Genomic DNA, 20,032 nt, shown 5'->3' with positions numbered 1-20,032 from the left:
AGAAGTTTCTATTTCCAGGCTGAAGAATTGGGGTGGCCATGGGCCAAGGAGGCGGGACATATTTCAGAGGCTCGAATTACTTCAAGCCTGAGAGGAGGGGAGGGGGAGGGAGAGTTAGGGCGCTGTCCTGGAAGGGTTTCTGTGAGTGTTAAAATGAAGCAATACATTTAAAGTACAGCCAAAATGTGCCTTGGAAGCAAGAATGGTCAGACTTCCTCTCACACACTTTGGGCATGTTATCAAGAGGGGCCAGTCCCTGGAAAAGGACATCATGCTTGGTAAGGGGAAAAAAAGGAAGACCCATAAGGACAAGAATTGACATAGTGGCGGCAACCGTGGGCTCAAGCATAACAACTATTGTGAGGCTGGAGCAGGACCAGGCAGTGTTTCATTCTGTTGTACGTAGGGTCTCTGTGGGTCAGAATTGACTCAACAGCACCTAACAACAACAGGACCATGCATTGCACAGGGCAAGTTATCAATAAATGTTTATTATTATTACAAAGAAGTTCTTGGGTGACCCAAATGTTTACGCGCTCTACTACTAGCTGAAAGGTTGGCAATTGAAAATCACCCAGAGGTGCCTTGGAAGAAAGGCCTGGTGATCTGCTCCTGTAAAGATTAAAAAAAAACAGCCTTGAAAACCCTGTGGAGCACAATCCTACCCTGATACAAGTTGATTCAGAATCAACTTGATGGTAACTAATATTGACAACAACAATGAATGGAGCCTGTGTTAGCCTTGTTGATGTACACTGAGGAAGGAGCCTCCTTCTAAAATCAGGAAAGGTCCTTCTTGCCAACATGTGTCTTGGTTTGGAGGTGGATGGGGCAGGGTGGTAGGTGGGAAGAGGAGCAACCAAGTGCACATTCATCAGTGGATGGAGGACCTTAGGTAGTTTGAAGAGACCTTTTAATTTTCTGGAATTGAGTCCTCCTCTCCCATGTTCAGCCTGTTTGTTTCCCATTTCTGCTTCCCATTTTGGTGAGGGTCTTTGTATAAATTACAGGTTATCTGACCTCACTCATGAAGAACTAGAAAGAACCTGGAGAAACTCAGGCAAGTTTCTGAAGCTCAATTTTCCCATTTCCAAGATGAGTCAATTCTGTCCTCTACTATCTTTACTATTGTTACCCGATTAGGGTCCATGCCCTGGAGCAGTCAAGCCAATGAAACATACTTCAAGCCAGAAAGAGTGAGATGAATACATCACCAGGGACCCAGCAGCAACACAGGCTGTCTCTATGGAGTCCCAAAGAGCAGTTTTACATTAGAGCTTATAGAGAATCTTACAAGGGTTACAGGTGTCTTCGTTGTCCCCTGTCAGACATTTCTTTACTAGGCTGAAGACATACATATCGGATACCTGGGCTCCAACTTTCCTGTGGGGGTTGTATGCCACAGGTAGTCTAGATAGAACAAAAGGTTATTTGCATCAGTTTAAAACACAGAACAAAGTCATTAACATTTGGTGGAAACAAAGTCATTAACAGAGGTATGTGAGGAGGCAGGCAGAGTTAGAACAACTTATAGGTTTATCATGGCCTTGGTTATGTTAAGCTCTCAGCTGCCCATTTTGAAAAAGGAGAAAACATGCTGGGTGATATTGGGGTCAACACTATCTTCATCCCTAAAGTACTCCTCATGGGCTTAAGAACTGACAACAGAGGATAGCGAGTTGGGAGGCTCTCTGGGCTGCTGTGGTTTCCCTTTTCCTGAATTTCCACGAGTATCCCCGTGGAGCACAGGTTGTCTTTTCTACCTGGATCCAGCATTTAGGGATATGGTCGCACACTGTAGTTTTAATTACTCCGTGCATCGTCCTTCCCCTCTTCAGGATTCATGGGTTTTCACTCTTCTGTCCCAGGTCTTAGATTCTGGTCCACCTTATAAGAACTCTGTAGTATCTATGCTTAATTCTCATAATCACAAAGATTTGACCTAAAAAAAAAAAAAAAAACCGACCTACATAACCACAATGTCTTTATTTATTTTTTTTAATTGTGCTTTAGGTGAAAGTTTACAGCTCACGTTAACTTCTCATATAAAAATTTACACAGGTATTGTTATGTGACACTGGTTGCAATCCCTATAACGTGACAGCACACTTCCCCTTTCCACCTCAGGTTTCCTGTCCCTTCCTGCCTTCTCATTCTTCCTCCGGACATGAGCTACCCATTTTGTCTCATGTATCTGCTTTAACTAAGACGCACACTCTTTGTGAGCATTATTTTATGTTTTATAGTACAGTCTAATCTTGTCTGAAGACTGAGTTTTGGGAATGATTTTAGTTCTGAGTTAACAGAGCGTCTGGGGGCCATGACTTCGGGGGTGCCTCCAGTCTCAGTCAGACCATTAAGTCTGGTCCTTTTATGTGAATTTGAGTTCTGCTCTACACGTTTCTCCTGCTCTGTCAGGGACTCTGTTGTGTTCCCTGTCAGGATAGTCATTGCTGGTAGCTGGGCACCATCTAGTTCTTCTGGTCTCAGGCTGATGGAGTCTCTGGTTTATGTGGCCCTTTTGTCTCTTGGGCTAATATTTTCCTTGTGTCTTTGGTGTTCTTCACTCTCCTTTGCTCCAAGTGGGTTGGGACCAACTGATGCATCTTAGATGGCCACTATAACCACAATATCTTTATTCCACCACCAGCATCAGGAAGGTCCCATGTATACTTGCATCTGATCCTGTGCAGGTACCATCCAGGGACTTCTCTTAAGTAGACTTCCTTTGTAATAACAATAAATATTTATTGATAACTTGCCTTATGCCAGGCATGGTCTACATACTTTGATATATTATTAGTCCGTATCATTTTCAGTATTTATGAGCTCAGAGACAAAGTGATCTAAGGTCATGGGTCTAAGCTGGAAATGATCCTGTACAAAGGAGACATTTGGCAATAACTGGAGATACGTTTTGGAGCCCTGGTGGTGCCGTGGTTAAGAGCTTGGCTGCTAACCAAAAGGCTGACAGTTTGAATCCACCAGCTGCTCTTTGGAAACCCTATGGGGGCAGTTCTACTCCATCCTGTAGGGTCCCATGCAGCAGAATTGACTTGATGGCAAAGGGTTTGGAAATATTTTTCATTGCCACGACTTGGTGATGAGGTTCAGGGTGTAGCAAGGGTAACTAGTGCCCAGAGGCAATCTCTAAGTTGGGCCCCCCAATTTCAAGATGAACAGACATTGACAGCTGTAACATGTCAGCAGAAACACTTCCCTGCTTCTTGTCCAACTGTCTCAGTCAGGTGCCTTTGATACTCTTGGTACCTTGGAATGTCACTCCAGGCCTCATCTGGTACCCCCTGGGACTTCCACCTGGGTGCAAGGGCCCCTCTCTGCCCCTCCCCACCCACGCTTCAGCCCAGCTCCCACACATCTGAACCCTCAGCTGGTGATTCAGTCCTGGATGGGGGCCTGCTGCTCTGTTGGGTGAGGGTGAGCCTGGCAGTGTGCACCCTGGGTTGCATAAATGGCTATGCATGGGACTCCTAGCTGAAAGATTGGAGGTTGGAAGCCACCCAAAGATGCCTCAGAAGAAAGGCCTTGTGATCTACTTCTGAAGGCTGCAGCCTTGAAAACCCTATGGAGCACAGTTCTACTCTGCACACATGAGGTCACCATGAGTTGGAATAGACTCAGTGACAACAAGAACAACAACACTAGGTAGGCTGCTTGCATCTTATGAGTAGAGCTGTTGCTCAACCCCCTACCCAATGCAAGAGAGCCCCCCACAACTAAGCATTCTCTTGCTCCAATTTGACAGTTGTGCCAAGGTTGAGAAACACTCGTTTGTTTTACCACCGATGAGCCAAGAATCACCTAGATCTGTTCTAAAAACTTTGTAAAGTATTATTTTGACTATTAGAGAAATTTATTATGTCTCATAGTAAGCATGCATTATTGTGTGTGTGTGTGAGTAGTTCTGCCAGCTGACTCCTCACCAATGACAGAACTCACTGAGGTCGCTAGCACTGACTCTGAGCTTCCAGGGCTTGAGTGTTTTGTGCACAGCAGAGGGAGTAGGCAGAGTGAGGTGACTCTCTGCTCCCTGGAGTTGGGCATGTGCATTCACCTTTTTGAGATTTCCACTGCTCCACATCCAGCACAGAGCCCTGTGGTGTAACCAAGAGGCACTTCAAGATGGTTTTTTCATGGGCAAGCAATAAATGAATCAACACCACAAGGAAAATGACCTGGTTGAGTTCATGAAATTGCCCCTGAAAGGATATGCATTTTCATACTTAAACATCCACTCTCATTGTTTTTGTCTTGCAACGTGTGCGTGGCCGGTAGACATCTGCTGTTTTATGGAAAGGAGCCTGGGTACAAATTCTGTGATCCATTTGGCAATGGAAAGCTCCACCTTCCCTACTAAGGCATCTGTTTTCATCACCTCCTCTTTTCCCTTTGCTAAGCCCAGCCAAATACAAGCCCAACTAGCCAACCAACCAACCAACCAACAACCAACCAAAAAACAATGAACCAACCAACCACCAACCTACCAGCCACCAACCAACTGACCAACCAACAAACCAACAACCAACCAATGAACTACCAACCAGCCAACCAACCAACCAACCAACAAACCAGGAACCAACTAACCAACCAGGAATCAACCACAAACCAAACAAACAACCAACCAATGAACAGCCAACAACCAACCAACAGCCAACCAACCAACCACAAACCAACCAATCAACAACCAACCAGCGAACCACCAACCAACTGCCAACCAACCAACCAGGAACCAACCAACCAACCAACAGCCAACAGCCAACAACCAACCAACAATCAACCAGCTAACCAACGAACCACCAACCAACCAATCACCCACCCACCAACCAACCAACAACCAATGAAACAACCAACCAACCACCAACCAACCACCAACCAACCAACCATGGACCAACCAACAGCCAACCAACCACAAACCAACCAACCAACCAACCATGAACCAAACGACAACCAACCAACAACCAACAGCCAGCCAACCAACCAGCAACTGGCCAACAACCAACCAACAGCTAACCAACAAGCCAACCAACCACGAACCAACGAACCAACCACGAACCAGCCAACAACCATCCAACAACCAACCAACAACCAACCAAGCAACCAATAACCAACAGCCCACCAACCAACCTACTAATCAACCAACCAACCAACCAACGACCAAGTAACCAATGAACCAACCAACAATGAACAACCAACCAACCAATCAAACAAAGCACTAACTGCCCACCCACCCACCTGCCCACCCACCAACCAACCACCAACCTGCTGTCATCAAGTCAACTCTGACTCATGGCCCCATGTGCATCAGAGTATAACTGAGGCCCACAGGGTTTTCAATGACTGATTTTTCAAAAGTAGACTGCTACAACTTTGTTCTGAGGTGACTTTGGACACATTGAAATTTCCAACCTTTTGGTTAGCAGCTGAGCATTGAATCGTTTACACCACCCAGGGACTCCAGAATCACTCTACTAGCCATACACCTACTCTATGAGGCAGAAAGTTGTGAAATATAGCAAGCAGTTAGAGGGAAGGATGAGCATTATGGATTGAATTGTCTCCAAAAAATTATGTGTGTCAACTTGACTGGGCCATGATTCTCGGTATTGTGTGATTATCCAACATTTTGTTATCTGATGTGATTTTCCTATGTGTTGTAAATCCTACCTCTATGATGTTCATTAGGTGAGATTATCAGCAGTTATGTTAATGAGGCAGGACTCAAGTTACAAGATTAGACTGTGTTTTAAGTCAATCTCTTTTGAGATGGTAAAAGAGAGAAGCAAGCAGAGAGACAGAGGGATGTCATCCCACCAAGAAAGTAGTGCCAGAAGTAAAGCACACCCTTTGGACCTGGGGTTCCTGTGTGGAGAAGCTCTTAGACCAGGAGAATATTGATGACAAGGACCTTCCCCCAGAGCTGACAGAGAGAGAAAGCCTTCCCCTGGAGCTGGCGTCCTGAATTTGGACTTCTAGCCTTCTAGATGGTGAGGGAATAAACTTCTGTTTGTTAAAGCCATCCACTTGTGGTGTTTCTGTTATAGTAGCACTAGATAAATTAAGACAACGAGGAACAGAAGTTTGCTACCTGAATCATTGACTAACCAAGCAGTTACCATTGAGTCAACTCTGACTCATGGAGACCCACTGTTGTGTCTGAGTAGAACTTTGCTCCACAGAGTTTTCAGTGGCTGATCTTTTGGAAGTAGATTTCCAGGCCTTTCTTCCAAGGTGCCTGGGTGGACTTGAACGTCCAATACAAGACCCAGTTGTCGGAATTTCACATCATTTATCCGTTGGGAATATTCTTCTTTGATCTTTTTGGGGACTCACTGGCTTATCGGTACCTTATATTTTGGTGAGAAAGGATGGCTTTAAAGATGGATTTTATATTATTATCAGTGAGAACTCAACGTTCCCCACTGGCAGGTTATTTCTGCGTTCTGTTGAGTCGGTTCAGACTCACAGTGACCCTATGTATAACAGAATGAAACTCTGCCTGGTCCTGTGCCATCCTCACAATCATTGCTATGCTTGAGCCCATCATTGCACCTACTGTGCCAATCCATTTTATTGAGGGCCTTCCTCTTTTTTGCTGACCCTCTACTTTTCCAAAGTACAGCCAGAATGCTCCTCAGAAGCAAGAATGGAGAGACTTCATCTCATGTACTTTGGACATGTTATCAGGAGGGACTAGTCCCTGGAGAAGGACATCGTGCTTGGTAAATTAGATAACGTGTCCTGATAACCTGTTCAAAGTAAGTGAGATGAAGTCTCACCATCCTTTCTTCTAAGGAGCATTCTGGCTGTACTTGCTCCAAGACAGATTTGTCCATTCTTTTGGCAGTCCATGGTATAGTCAACATTCTTTGCCAACACCGTAATTCTATGGGGGCAATTTTACTCTGCCCTAGCTGTGGCTGTTAACCAAACAGTCAGCAGTTCAAGTCCGCCAGGTGCTCCTTGGAAACTCTATGGGGCAGTTCTATTCTGTCCTACAGGGTCGCTATGAGTCGGAATCGACTCGACGGCAGTGGGTTTGATTTTTTGGGTTTTTTATACGGTTTCTATGAGTTGGAATCAAAATTGACTTAATGGCAACAAGTTTTTTTAGAGGTCATTGGAGTCCTGATGGCACAGTGGTTAAGAGCTCGGCTGCTAACCAAAAGGTTGGTATTTTGATTCCACCCCCTGCTCCTTGGAAACCCTGTGGGGCAGTTCTATTCTGTCCTATTGGGTCACTATGAGTCAGAATCAACTCAACAGCAACGGGTTTAGTGGTCACTACTTATTTAAAACCTATCAGATCAATAAATCTTGTTCTACTGTATTTGTCTGAGGGTCAGTGGTTTGCCATTTTTATGATTATTTCCAAAAGCTTCATTGGAGCTCCCACCTGAGCAGATACTGTAGCTGCATCGGCTCATAAAATTTTTCCAGCCTTTGCATCTGGGCGTTACTAGTATTGCCAACGTAGGTTACCCTGCACCATCCGAGCCTGCAACTATTGGATCATATTCGACCTATAGAAATGGCAGTTGCTTCTTGAAACGTCAAAATTATACAAATGGGGAACAGGTTAGTGGTTTCCGGGGTTGGAGAAGAGGAGGTTGCGGTTATAAACGTGTGGCTCAGGGGGGCCTGTTGATCAAACTGTTCTGGGTCTTGACTGTGGGGGTGGTCTCAGGAACCTATACGTGCAAACATTTTGGATAGAGCTAAATACACACACACACAAAGGAGGGTACAAATAAAACTGGGGAAATCTGATAAAGATCAGTGGTTGTATCAAAGTCAAAATCCTGGTTGTGACACTGCACTCTAGTTTTGCTCCATGTTACCATTGGGGGAAGCTGGGTGAAGCGTACATGGGATCTCTCTGTATCTTGTCTTGTATCTGCATATGAATCCACAATGATCTCAAAATAAGCTAAGAAAAAAAAAGATTAAAAGTGCAGTTGCAGTACCCTACAATTGACTGAAAAAACTCATTGCCATTGAGTCGACTCATAGTGACTCATAGTGACCCTATAGGACAAGGCAGAACTGGCCCATAGAGTTTCCAAGGAGTGCCTGGTAGATTCGAACTGCCGACCTTTTGGTTAGTAGCCATAGCACTTAACCACTATGCCACCAGGGCTCCAGAGTCAACTGAAGTTGAGTTTAATTTGTCCAAAGAGCAATAGAGACAGGACTTTGTCCTCAAGGCTGTCTGCTTGTGAAATCACGGTATTGAATCATTTTAAGCAAGTCCTCACCACCTCCCTGATAAGGGAGGGAGTCATGAAACAAACTCTAACCTCATCTTGCGGCAAACTCGGTTTCCAGATTCGGTGTCGCCTTTCCAGTGGACCGGGCTGTGTAGGAGATGAAATCAGAGGGTGAGGAAGGAGGAGAGGCAGACTACCTCCTCCACCCTCTTCCTGGGGCAGCCAGAGGAAGGTGCCAGAGGGCACAGGTAGAAGGGAAGGAACAGAGACTCACCTGTTCTCACCTGTCCCCACCTGCAATGGGCAGGGCAGGAAAGGGGCCACGTGCTCACAGGGAGAGTAGCAGAGAGTTCCTCGCCCCTCCACCCAGAGCAGTACACCTGTCCTAGTTGCTATCCAGTTGATTCCGACTCATGGACCCACGTGTGCCAGAATAAAACTGGGATCCATAGGGTTTTCAAGGCTATGACCTTTCAGAAGTAAGTTGCCAGGCCTTTCTTCCGAGGTGCCTCTGGGTGGACTGGAACCTCTAACGTTAGGGCTAGTAGTTGAGTCCTTAGCCATTTGCATCACCTATTGTGAGGCTATTCAGAAAGCCAACCTCACAACTGCACACCTGTAAGTGTTTAGGTACAAGGCATGTAGGAGAATATCTACCCATGTGGTTGTCAGGTGCCGCCAAGTCAGTTCCAACTCAGAGCAACCCTACGTCCAACAGAATGAAACATTGCCCGGTCATGCGCCATCCTCACAATCGTTGCTATGCTTGAGACCATTCTTGGAACTACTGTGTCAATTCACCTCGTCAAGGGTATTCCTCATTTTTGCTCATGCTCTACCTTATTACCAAGTATGAGGTTCTTCTCTAGGGTCTGGTCTCTCCTGGTACCACCCACTGCCGTCTCTCCTGGTAACTCTCCATGTTACTCTCCTGGTAACATGTCCAAAATATGTGGAACACATAAAGATCCATATCGCAGGCATGAGTGAGCTGAAATGGACTGGTATTGGCCATGTTGAATCCGACCATCATATGGTCTATGTGACCCTAATACTGTGCAACGTGTTTTCTCCTTTTCAAAATGGACAATTGAGAGCTTGACATAACTAGCACCATGATGAACCTATAAGGTTTTTTCTGCCTGCCTTCTCCTTTCTGCATACTTTTCCTAATGACTTTGTTTTGTTCTGTCCAGCCACCTGTGACTTACAACCCCCCACGTGGAGATCAGAGCCCAGATGTCTGGCATGTTTATCTTAAGCCTGACAGAGAGATGTCGGTCCCGCATGTATCTCTTCAGTCTGATAGTCTCTTGTAATTATCTTGTAAAGAATAACCGATCTCACCATGCCATCTGTGGGCTACGTGCCAAAAGGACACTTCTAACTGTTGTAACAGCCATATATAAGCTCTAATGTGAAATTGCCTTTCAGGGCTCCATAAAGACAGCCTGTGTTGCCGCTGGACTGTCCGTTTGTGTCACTTCCTAAAAAAACTGTCTCTGTTTCTGACTTGGAGTACGATTCATTGCTTGACTGCTCCAGGGCAATGGGCCAGCAGTCTACTACACCAGGAATGACAGATTGAAGAGGGATGGCATTGCGTTCATTGTCAAAAAGAACATTTCAAGATCTACCCTTAAGTATGACGCTCTCAGTGATAGGATAATATCTATCACCTCCAAGGAAGACCATCTACCCATAGCTGACAACCACGTTAAACCAAAAATACCAAACCCGTTGCCGTTGAGTCAATTCTGACTCACAGCAACCCTATAGGACAGAATAGAACTGCCCCACAGGATTTTCAAGTCTGTCATCTTTGTGGAAGCAGACTGCCACATCTTTCTACCGAAGAGTGGACGGTGGGTTTGAACTGCTGAGACTTCAGTTACCAGCCGAACCCTTTAACCACTGCGCCACCAGGGCTCCTGAAGACAGTGTTATGTATCAAAATATGAGGCTGAATAATGGAATTTGGCTGGCTCCAAGTTTTTCACAGACAAAAAATATCCCAGTGGGGGACAGACGAGTGTGTCTTGCCTCAATTAAAGAGAATTTTCTTTTGCAGCTTATTCACAAGGCCAAAAGGCAACTCTTTTCTTTCGAGCCTTTTAATGTGACTTAGGAAATAATATTGGAGCCATTATTCCCTGTCCTTGGGCATAGAGAATGTGACCAGCTGGAGATGGACTCATAAGGACTTACAAGGACACACAAGGACTCACAAGAACATATCAATTGGGCCCTGAGATACAAAGACAATAACTAGGACAATCTTGGAAAAGATCTTTTAGGGAAACTTTCACATAAGCCAATCAAACAGAACACAAGAGACTTTCCACTCATCTTTTTCTGTTAGCATTTAGTGAATGGAAAATATGTTGGCCTAACGAAGACCCTTCTGACTGTTACTGAAACCTGCATCAATGATGGTAAGAAAGAAAAAAAAAAAAGGTAAGAAAGACAATTCAAAATGTAGGATGACAGTTTCCAGCCAATCTGTGAAAAGGTGAAGCTTTCGATGGTTTTGCCCATTTGTAATTTTAATAGATTCTGATGACTCCGTAATGTTCTCTGGACTGGGGCAGACGTGACTGTGGCAGCGTGCTTGTCTGCTTCCCACTTTTGCCTTTTTGAATATATGCCGAATAAAATTTTCTTTTTGCTTTACTAAACCTTGTAATATTTTTTCTTTACAACTAGAAAGGGACGCACCTAAGTGCTTCACACCCTGAAGAATTGCTTTCTTCTCTTTTATGTTCATGAGACCTTGGTTACAGGGCAATTCGTGTATCTTAAATCCAGTGTCTTAGTTACCTTGGTGCTGCTAAAAGGGAGTGACTCAAGATACAACCTAATTGTGCAGATTGTATCCTGCCTTGTTAGCATAACTGCCTCCAATCCTGCCTCATTAACATCATTGTTTTCGTTATCTAGTGCTGCTATAACAGAAATATCACAAGTGGGTGGCTTTAACAAAAAGAAATTTATTCTCTCACGGTCTAGGAGGCTAGAAGTCCAAATTCAGGGCGTCAGCTCCAGTGCAAGGCTTTCTCTCTCTGTTGGCTCTGGGGGAACGTCCTTGTCGTCAATCTCCCCCTGTTCTGGAAGCTTCTCAGTATAGGAAACTTGAGTCCAAAGGACTTGCTCTGCTGCTGGTACTACTTTATTGATGGTATTGGAAACCCCAATTAACACCCCTCCCCTCCCCGCCTTTCTTTGTCTTGCTAACCACAAGCTTGTTTTGAGCAATATTTTTCAGGAAGTCGTAGCAGGTAGTGGCTCCATCCACTGAACTAGCCCGAGCTACGCCTTGAAGCACACGCAGATGTAAGAGATCACGTCCTTCAACCCACCCCGGACCCGACTGTCACTGGAAAGACCGGTATATCCCAGCCCATGATTTTAGAAGAGAGGGGACCCACCACACACACATCTGATGGAAAATGATTTAATACCCGGACCCCCAAGTATGGGCATGGGAGGGCTAAGGGTGGAGAGTTCTGGGTGCCAAACCGAACCCCCGAAGCCACTGAAAACAAGAAGCTCCCCAGCCCCCTTAGACGGAGGGCACGTGGCTGTAAGGTCACTAGACCCCACATTGCTCCTTGTCTGCGCAGACAATAAATTTCCGTTTCCCTTGCAAACTGGTGGTGTGGCATCTGTCTTATTTTGATTGGCTAAAAAAAAAAAAAAAAATTTTTTTTTTTTAATAGTACAGGACAAGAACCCTCGTTCCGTTACAGTATGAGGTGCCCCTGTTTTTCTGCTCAATTCTCTCTTTTGTATCTCAAAAGAGATTGACTCAAGACACAATTTAATCTTGGAGATTAAACCCGCATCATGAACATAATTGACTGTAATCCCACATCAGTAACATCATCCCAGTGCCCTTGAGCCTATTCCGACTCATAGCGACCCTATAGGACAGAGTAGAGCTGCCCCATAGAGTTTCCAAAGAGCGTGTAGGATTTACAACACATAGGAAAACTGCATCAGGTCACAAAAATGGTGGACAGTCACACAATCCTGGGAATCATGGCCTAGCCAAGTTGACACCCATTTTTGGAGAACACACTTTGATCCACAGCAGGTGGTATGGAGTATTTACAACTTTTTTTTTTTACCTAACAATTACAGAGTGAAATTGAGGAACTGGCCTGGCCATCATTTCCTGTGCTTAAACGAGTTACTGTTGAGTCAATGCCGATTCATGGTGACCCCACGTGTGTCAGAGTAGAGCTGTGCTTGGGACAAACTTGGAGTCCCTGGGTGGTGCAAAAGGTTGAGCACTTGGCTGCTAACTGAATGGTTGGAGGTTCAAGTCCACCCAGAGATGCCTCATAAGATAGGCCTGGTGAACTACTGAAAAGTCACCAGTGAAAAACCCCTATGGAGCGCAGTTCTACTCTGATATACACAGCGCCGCCATGCATTGGGGTCAGCTCAAAGGCATGTCTACCATGTCGTTCAAGCATGAGCACTACCCATTTCCAAAATTTTCCATCACCCTTAACACAAGCTCAGCACCCCCAGCCAAAGGCTCCTTTTTATCGATTTGGAGTTCATCTTTGTGCCTGTGAGACTGGGGTCTACCTTGGCCTTCTCTTACGTGAACATCCAACCGTGCCCCCGCCGTTTGTTGGACTTTCAATTTTTTTTCCCCCGTTACTGCGGCAAAAGCTGTTTTAAAATGTACAATTCAGGGGCAATAATTATATTTACCACGCTGTACAACCATCACCGCCGTCTCCAAACAGAACTTCTGTGCCCCTTAGGCTATACCTCCGCATCCTCCCCTCCCCCCAGCCCCTGGTCACTTCTTTCTGTCTCTGTGGATTTGCTTCTGTTGGACACTTCATGTAAGTGGTCTTTTGTGTCGGACTTACACTTCACACAACATGATGTCTTCGAAGTTCACCCAACTTGTACCTGGTACCATTCCTCTTCATGGCTAAATAATATTCCACTGTATATCTATGGAGCCCCCCAGTGGCAAAAACAGTGAATGTTTTTGGCTGCCGACCAAAAGACTGGAGGTTCGAGTTTACCCAGAGGTGCCTCAGAAAAAAGGCCTGGCGATCTCCTTCCAAAAAATCAGCCATTGAGAACCCTACGGAGCACAGTTCTACTCTGACACACATGGGGGCGCCATGAGTTAGGGGTGACGACCACCACGTGGGTTCTTGTCCTGTCTTATTAAAAAAAACAGCCGATTGAAATAAGACGGACGCTGATTGCAAGGGAAACAGAAAGTGGCAAGTTTACTGTCTGCGCATACAAGGAGCCAGTGGGGTCCAGTGACCGACCTTAAGGCCACATGCTCGCTGACTAAAGGAGCTGGGGAGCTTTTTGTTTCCAATGGCGTCAGGGGGTTGGGTTTGGTACCTGGAATTTTCTGCCTTTAGCCCTCCCGTGCCTATTTTTGGGGGGTCAGTTGAAGGATGTGATTTCAATCTGTACATGCCTCAAGGTATAACTAGGGCCAGTCAGTGCACCGAACCACTACCTGCTGCAACTTCCTGCTCAAAACAAGCTTGTGGTTAGCAAGAGAAAGAGGGGGGAAGGGGTGTTGATTGGGGTTTTCAATATGGCTGAGCACCCTGTTTCAGAAGGACCACATTTTATTTATCATCTGCTGATGGACACACAGGCTGCTTCCACCTTTTGGCTGTTTTGAGTAGTGCTGCCCTGAACAATGACACACTCAATTGGATTTTTAATGGCCACAAATACCGGGCAGCCAGAGCTGACTAAGGTATAACCCATTTAGGGTCCGTGCCCTGGAGCAGTCAAGCCAATGAAACGTACTTCAAGTCAGAAAGAGTGAGAAGGTTCATTTAGAGATGCATACCTCTTCGGGAACACGCAGCAACACAGCCTGTCTCTATGGAGTCCCAATGAGCAACTTATATAGAATCTTAAAAGGGTTAAAAGGGTCTTTGTAGTCTGCAGATGGCCTGGCTGGAGGGGTTATTCACTACAAGATAGTGACAAAAGACTCTCTACCAGACTAAAGAGGTACAGGCCCGGACATCTCTTTTATTAGGCTAAAGATATACATGTCAGACACCTCGGATCTCCATGGCGGGGTGCGGGGTTGAAATCATTAGCATTAGGTCAAAACGAAGTCATTAACAGAGGTATGCGAAGGAACAGACAGAGGAAGGAGAACTTGTAGGTTCATCGTGGCATTAGTTTTGTCAAGCTCTCAGTCACCCAGTCTGAAAAGGAGAAAACATGCTGGGGAGTATTAGGGTCTCAGAGGTGTCCCCTCTGCAAAGATGTCCTCAGTTTGGATGTTTGAAATCACTCACCAGACTCCACAAAACAAAGGCAACTGCAGAGCTTCATTTTTACAGGAAGCTGTGGTATACAGAGGGGGAGAGAGTGAGAAAGAGAGAGAGGGAGATGGGGTGGGGGGAGGGGCAGAGAGAGGGACAGGGAGAGGGGGAGAGATGGGGAGACAGGAAGGGGAGAGTGACAGGTAGAGGGGGAGAGAGAGACGGGGTGGGGGAGAGAGTGAGAGAGAGGGAGACAGGGTGGGGGGAAGGGCAGAGAGAGGGAAAGAGAGGGACAGGGAGAGAGACGGGGAGACAGGAAGGGGAGAGAGTGACAGGTTGGGGGGAGAGAGACGGGGTGGGGGAGAGAGTGAGAGAGAGGGAGACGGGGTGGGGGAGGGGCAGAGAGAGAGGGAAAGAGAGGGACAGGGAGGGGGGAGAGATGGGGAGACAGGAAGGGGAGAGAGTGACAGGTGGGGGAGAGAGAGACGGGGTGGGGGAGAGAGTGAGAAAGAGAGAGGGAGACGGGGTGGGGGGAAGGGCAGAGAGAGGGAAAGAGAGGGACTGGGAGAGGGGGAGAGACGGGGAGACAGGAAGGGGAGAGAGTGACAGGTGGGGGGGAGAGAGACGGGGTGGGGGAGAGAGTGAGAGAGAGGGAGACGGGGTGGGGGGAACGGCAGAGAGAGGGAAAGAGAGGGACAGGGAGAGGGGGAGAGACGGGGAGAGAGGAAGGGGAGAGAGTGACAGGTAGAGGGGGGAGAGAGACGGGGTGGGGGAGTGAGAAAGAGAGAGAGGGAGACAGGGTGGGGGAGGGGCGGAGAGAGAGGGAAAGAGGGACGGGGAGAGACGGGGAGACAGGAAGTGGAGAGTGACAGGTAGAGACGGAGAGAGAGAGGGACAGGGAGACAGGGGAGAGACAGGAAGAGGGGAAAGGGAGGAAGAGGGAGAGAGAGGAGGAGACAAGAAAAGAGAGGGACAGAGAGACAGGGCGAGAGAGAGAGAGAGACACACACAGGGAGGGGGCAGAGGGAGAGAGAGAGACAGGGATAGAGGGGGAGAGACCGGGAGAAAGAAAGAGAGGCAGGAAAAGAGAGAGACAGAGAGGGGGGAAAGGAAGAGAGAGAGAGACATGGACAGAGGGGGAGAGAGAGAGACGGGGCGGCGGGGGGCGGAGACAGGGCAGGGCAGCAGAGAGGGAGACAGGCACCACAGCACTTCATTTTTAGAGGAAGCGTTTGCTACAGTGAGAGATACAGGGAGAGGCAGAGAGAGAGAGACGGGGGAAGAAGGCAGAGACAAACAAACAGAGACAGAGAGAGGGAGTATGAGAGAGAGCAAATGAGAGGTGGAGACACGGCAGGAGAGAAAGAGGGTGGGAGAAAAACAGAGAGTATGAAAGAGAGCGCCTGATGGGGACAGCAGAGACAGACAAAGAGAGTAGGAAAGAGAGCGAGCGACCAGCTCTGGGGGCCCACAGACACCCCTTCCAAGCTCCCAGGCCCCTCTTTACACATGAATTGAGCCACCAAGATCTGAGATCCTGGGCTTCGGGGAGCTCAAAGCAGCTGTTCCCAAAGTGTCAGGGTGTGTGTGGAGGGGGGAGGGGTTCACACCCTTCTGGCTACTGAATAACCCTGCCTAACCGGTTAACCCAGTTGCAAACCTGTAAACCACCGGGAAAGAAGCTGACCCCTGGACCCCTGGGGGTAACCTGCGGGGTTTCGGACTTTAAACAGCAAGCAGATAGATCCTAAATCTCACAGTACCCAAGAGTCAAAGACCAGACTTCCAGGGTCCCCTGAGATAAAGACAGGGCCTTGACAGTGTAGCTGTAATTCAACGTTCCTCTATGCCCCTGGCACAGGGTTGGGTGGAGGGGTGGGAGGGGAGGGGTGGGGTAGTGCACACCTTCAATACACTTGGCTGCTGACTGAAAGGGTGGAGGTTCCAGTCTGCCCAGAGGCACCTTGGAAGAAAGGCCTGGAGATCTACTTCCGAAAAATTGTCCACCGGAAACCCGATGAAGTTCTACTCTGACACACATGGGGGCACCGTGAGTTGGAGTCAACTGGTTTTTAGGAATCCCTGAGTGGGGAAAGTGGTTAACACGTTAACTGAAAGGTTCACGTTTAAGTCCACCCAGAGGTACCTCAGAAGAAAGGCCTGGCAATCTACCTCTGAAAAACCAGCCTCGGAAAACCCCATGGAGCGCTGCTCTACTCTGACACACTTGGGGGAGCCATGCGATGGTCAGCCGGTTAGGACACTCCAGGGCTCTAGCTCTGTGTCCTAATTTAGGCCTCTCTGAAAAGACCCTTCTCCTGGGGTCTTTCCTCATCTCCTCCCCACACCTCCCAGCTGCCTGCTTGATCTCCTCAGGCTGATTTTTGCAAGCAATTCCTGGGGAAAGTATATAAGGAAAAGGACTCAGGAGTTAAACACTGACAGCGTTTTGTGAGAGGAAAGAGGATTGACCCCAAAGCTAACAACCGACAAAGAATGATACACCAAAGTTTCAAGGAATTTAAAAACAAACAAACAAACAAACAAAAAAGGCCCAAAGGGGGTTTTCTGCAGAAATCCCAGCTGTTTAAAAGCCAGCTGGAACCCCTAAATTGGAAGCACACCCATCTTTGTTGTTGGCTCTGAGGTGTGGGAGAAGATGGAGGTTTTTCTCACAGGAAAACAGTAGATGGGCATCGAGGCGTTTATTGGCTCTGAAAAACTTTTTTTTTTTCTTTTTTCTTTTGAGCACATATTCTGGGTGTGGGGTGAGCTAGGTATTCCAAAAACAAAACCCAAACCAGCTGCTTTCAAGTTGACTGCAACTCATGGTGCCCCCATGTGTCTCAGAGTAGAACTGTGCTCCACAGGGTTTTCAGTTGCTGAGTTTTTGGAAGTCGATCACCAGGCTGTTCTTCTGACATTCCTCTGGCTGGACTTGAACCTCCAGCCTTTCAGTTAGAAGATGAGTGCTTAAACATGTGCACCACTCTGGAATTACAAACCAGTTGCCTTGAGTGGACTCTGACTCATGGCGACCCCATGTGTGTCAGAGTAGCCATAGGGTTTTCAATGGCTGATCTTTCATAAGATTGCCAGGCCTTTCTTCCGAGGTGCCTCTGGGTGGGCTTGAACCTCCAGCCTTTGGGTTAGCAGCTGAGCACGTTAACTGTTTGCACCATTCAGGGTCCCCATTGCTCATCTATATAGCCCTGTAAGTATTTGAGCTGATGACCCTGATTTAGGTTTTCCAAAAAGGGGAGAGGGATTTGGGTTGTTTAATTTTGTCTCCAGGATCCGTGAAGCAAGGTACGCCAACGCGTGGTTTAGGAGATTAGGGCTGGTAGGGAAGGACCGGGGGTTGGAGACTTGTTGTTGTTAGTTGCCATCAAGTCGATTCTGACTCATGGTACCCCCATGTGTGTCAGAGTAGAACTGTGCCATAGGGCTTTCAATGCCTGATTTTTTAGATCACCAGGACTTTCTTCCAAGGTACGTCTGGTTGGGCTGAAGCCGCCAACCTTTCAGCTAGTGGCCCAGTGTGTAGCCACTTTGCACAAATGCAAATAAAATGGTCGGTAGAGATTCTCTCAGATTTTATTCAGGAACTCGACTCAGTGATCAGCTTAACAATGTCCTTGTTTCCCAGGAAACACCATAGAAGAAACAATCTGTGGGACAATGCCCGTTGACAGAGGGAAGATAATTGAATTCACCACCACCAGGGGCTGGGGGTATGTGGATTCAAACCTTTCCCATTCACTTCTGAGGTAAACTGAGGGGCGGAGAGAAAGCTCCATAGCTCTGGCGAACACACTGGAACCCTCTTTGTGAGCTGTAAGGAACCAAATACATTTTTGAATCCTACTTTACGTAGGGCTTCGAGAAACCAAAATTCACAGCCGTTTCCACCGGGCACTGGAAAATTCTTAGTCTTTGTTTTGAACAACTGGGGTCCGTGATTTGTTCAGTGGATTTGCTCAAAGTCATTGGAAATCAAGAGAAAGACTGGATGGCTTTTTACATTCGCTCCTCCCTCACAACTTTGGGTTTTGTTGTTTGAGGCTGGATTTTCTGTTGGCCCTTCCAGGTCTTGCCCAACCCTTCTCACCTCTGCCCTCTAGACTCTGCACCCCTTGATTGGGATTCCCTCTGGCTTTAAGGTCAATCCATAGGGGACCCTTCAGAAAGTGGGTGGGTGGGCGTGAGGAGCAGAAGGAGAGACCAGGATGTGTGGGGTGGTGGTTGGAAGGTCCTTGGGCACCCCAACACATGGTGATGAATGGCCCCTTCCTTGTTTCTGTCGTTATTTCCTATGGAGTCAGCTGCCAACTCATGGGGGCTCCATGCACAAAGGAATGAAACACTGCCTGGTCCTGTGGCATCCCCATGATCAGTTGTGGACTGGACTGTTGTGATCAACAGGATTTTCAATGGCTGGTTTTTGGAAGTAGACCATCAGGCCTTTTTTTCCAAGCCCGTTTTAGTCTGGAAGGTCTGTTGAAACCTGTTCAGTATCACGGCAGATAGGTGGTGGCTGTTACATGAGGTGCATTGGCCAGGAATCATACCCAGGTCTGCCACACGAAAGGTGAGGATTCTGTCACTGAACCATCACTGTGTCCATGAATAATTACAAAGAGTAATACAATAAACCAAAATGGGAAGGTGGAGGCAAGATGGAGGATGGAGACAAGACGGAGGGTGGACACAGGATGGAGGGTGGAGATAAGATGGAGGGTGGAGACAGGATGGAGGGTGGACACAAGATGGGAGGTGGAAACAAGATGGAGGGTGGAGACAAGATGGACGGTGGACAGGATGGAGGATGGAGACAAGATGGAGGGTGGAGACAAGATGAAGAGTGGAGACAGGATGGAGAGTGAAGACAGGATGAAAGGTGGAGACAAGATGGAGGGTGGAGACAGGATGGAGGGTGGAGACAAGATGGAGGATGGAGACAGGATGGAGGGTGGACACAAGATAGGAGGTAGAAACAAGATGGAGGGTGGAGACAAGATGGACGGTGGACAGGATGGAGGATGGAGACAAGATGGAGGGTGGAGACAAGATGAAGAGTGGAGACAGGATGGAGAGTGAAGACAGGATGAAAGGTGGAGACAAGATGGAGGGTGGAGACAGGATGGAGGGTGGAGACAAGATGGAGGGTGGAGACAGGATGGACAGTGAAGACAGGATGAAGGGTGGAGGCAAGATGGAGGGTGAGACAGGATGGAGGGTGGAGACAAGATGGAGGGTGGACATGATGAAGGGTGGAGACAGGATGGAGAGCGGAGACAAGATGGAGGGTGGAGACAATATGGAGGGTGGAGACAATATGGAGGGTGGACACAGATGGAAGGTAGATGGAGAATGGAGACAAGATGGAGGGTGAAGACAGGATGGAGAATAGAGACAGGATGGAGGGTGGAGACAAGATGAAGGGTGGAGACAGGATGGAGGGTAGAGACAGGATGAAGGGTGGAGACAGGATGGAGGGTGGAGACAAGATGGAGG

General features: G+C 47.4%; 1 long non-coding RNA gene across 1 annotated transcript; it reads right to left on the bottom strand.

Moving 5' to 3' along the window:
* Nucleotides 1–1,186: 1,186 nt before the first annotated feature.
* Nucleotides 1,187–11,390, bottom strand: LOC126068560 (uncharacterized). The gene is made up of 3 exons (XR_007515735.1): nucleotides 11,231–11,390; nucleotides 1,764–1,942; nucleotides 1,187–1,410 (listed from the first exon to the last, which is right to left on the bottom strand). It is a non-coding gene; the product is annotated as an uncharacterized LOC126068560 (long non-coding RNA).
* Between the last annotated feature and the right edge of the window lie 8,642 nt (nucleotides 11,391–20,032).

Source organism: Elephas maximus, chromosome X, assembly GCF_024166365.1.
Source record: "Elephas maximus indicus isolate mEleMax1 chromosome X, mEleMax1 primary haplotype, whole genome shotgun sequence".
Lineage (NCBI taxonomy): Eukaryota > Metazoa > Chordata > Mammalia > Proboscidea > Elephantidae > Elephas > Elephas maximus.
The sequence above is the reverse complement of the archived record's forward strand: the minus strand, read 5'-3'. Positions and strand labels throughout refer to the sequence as shown.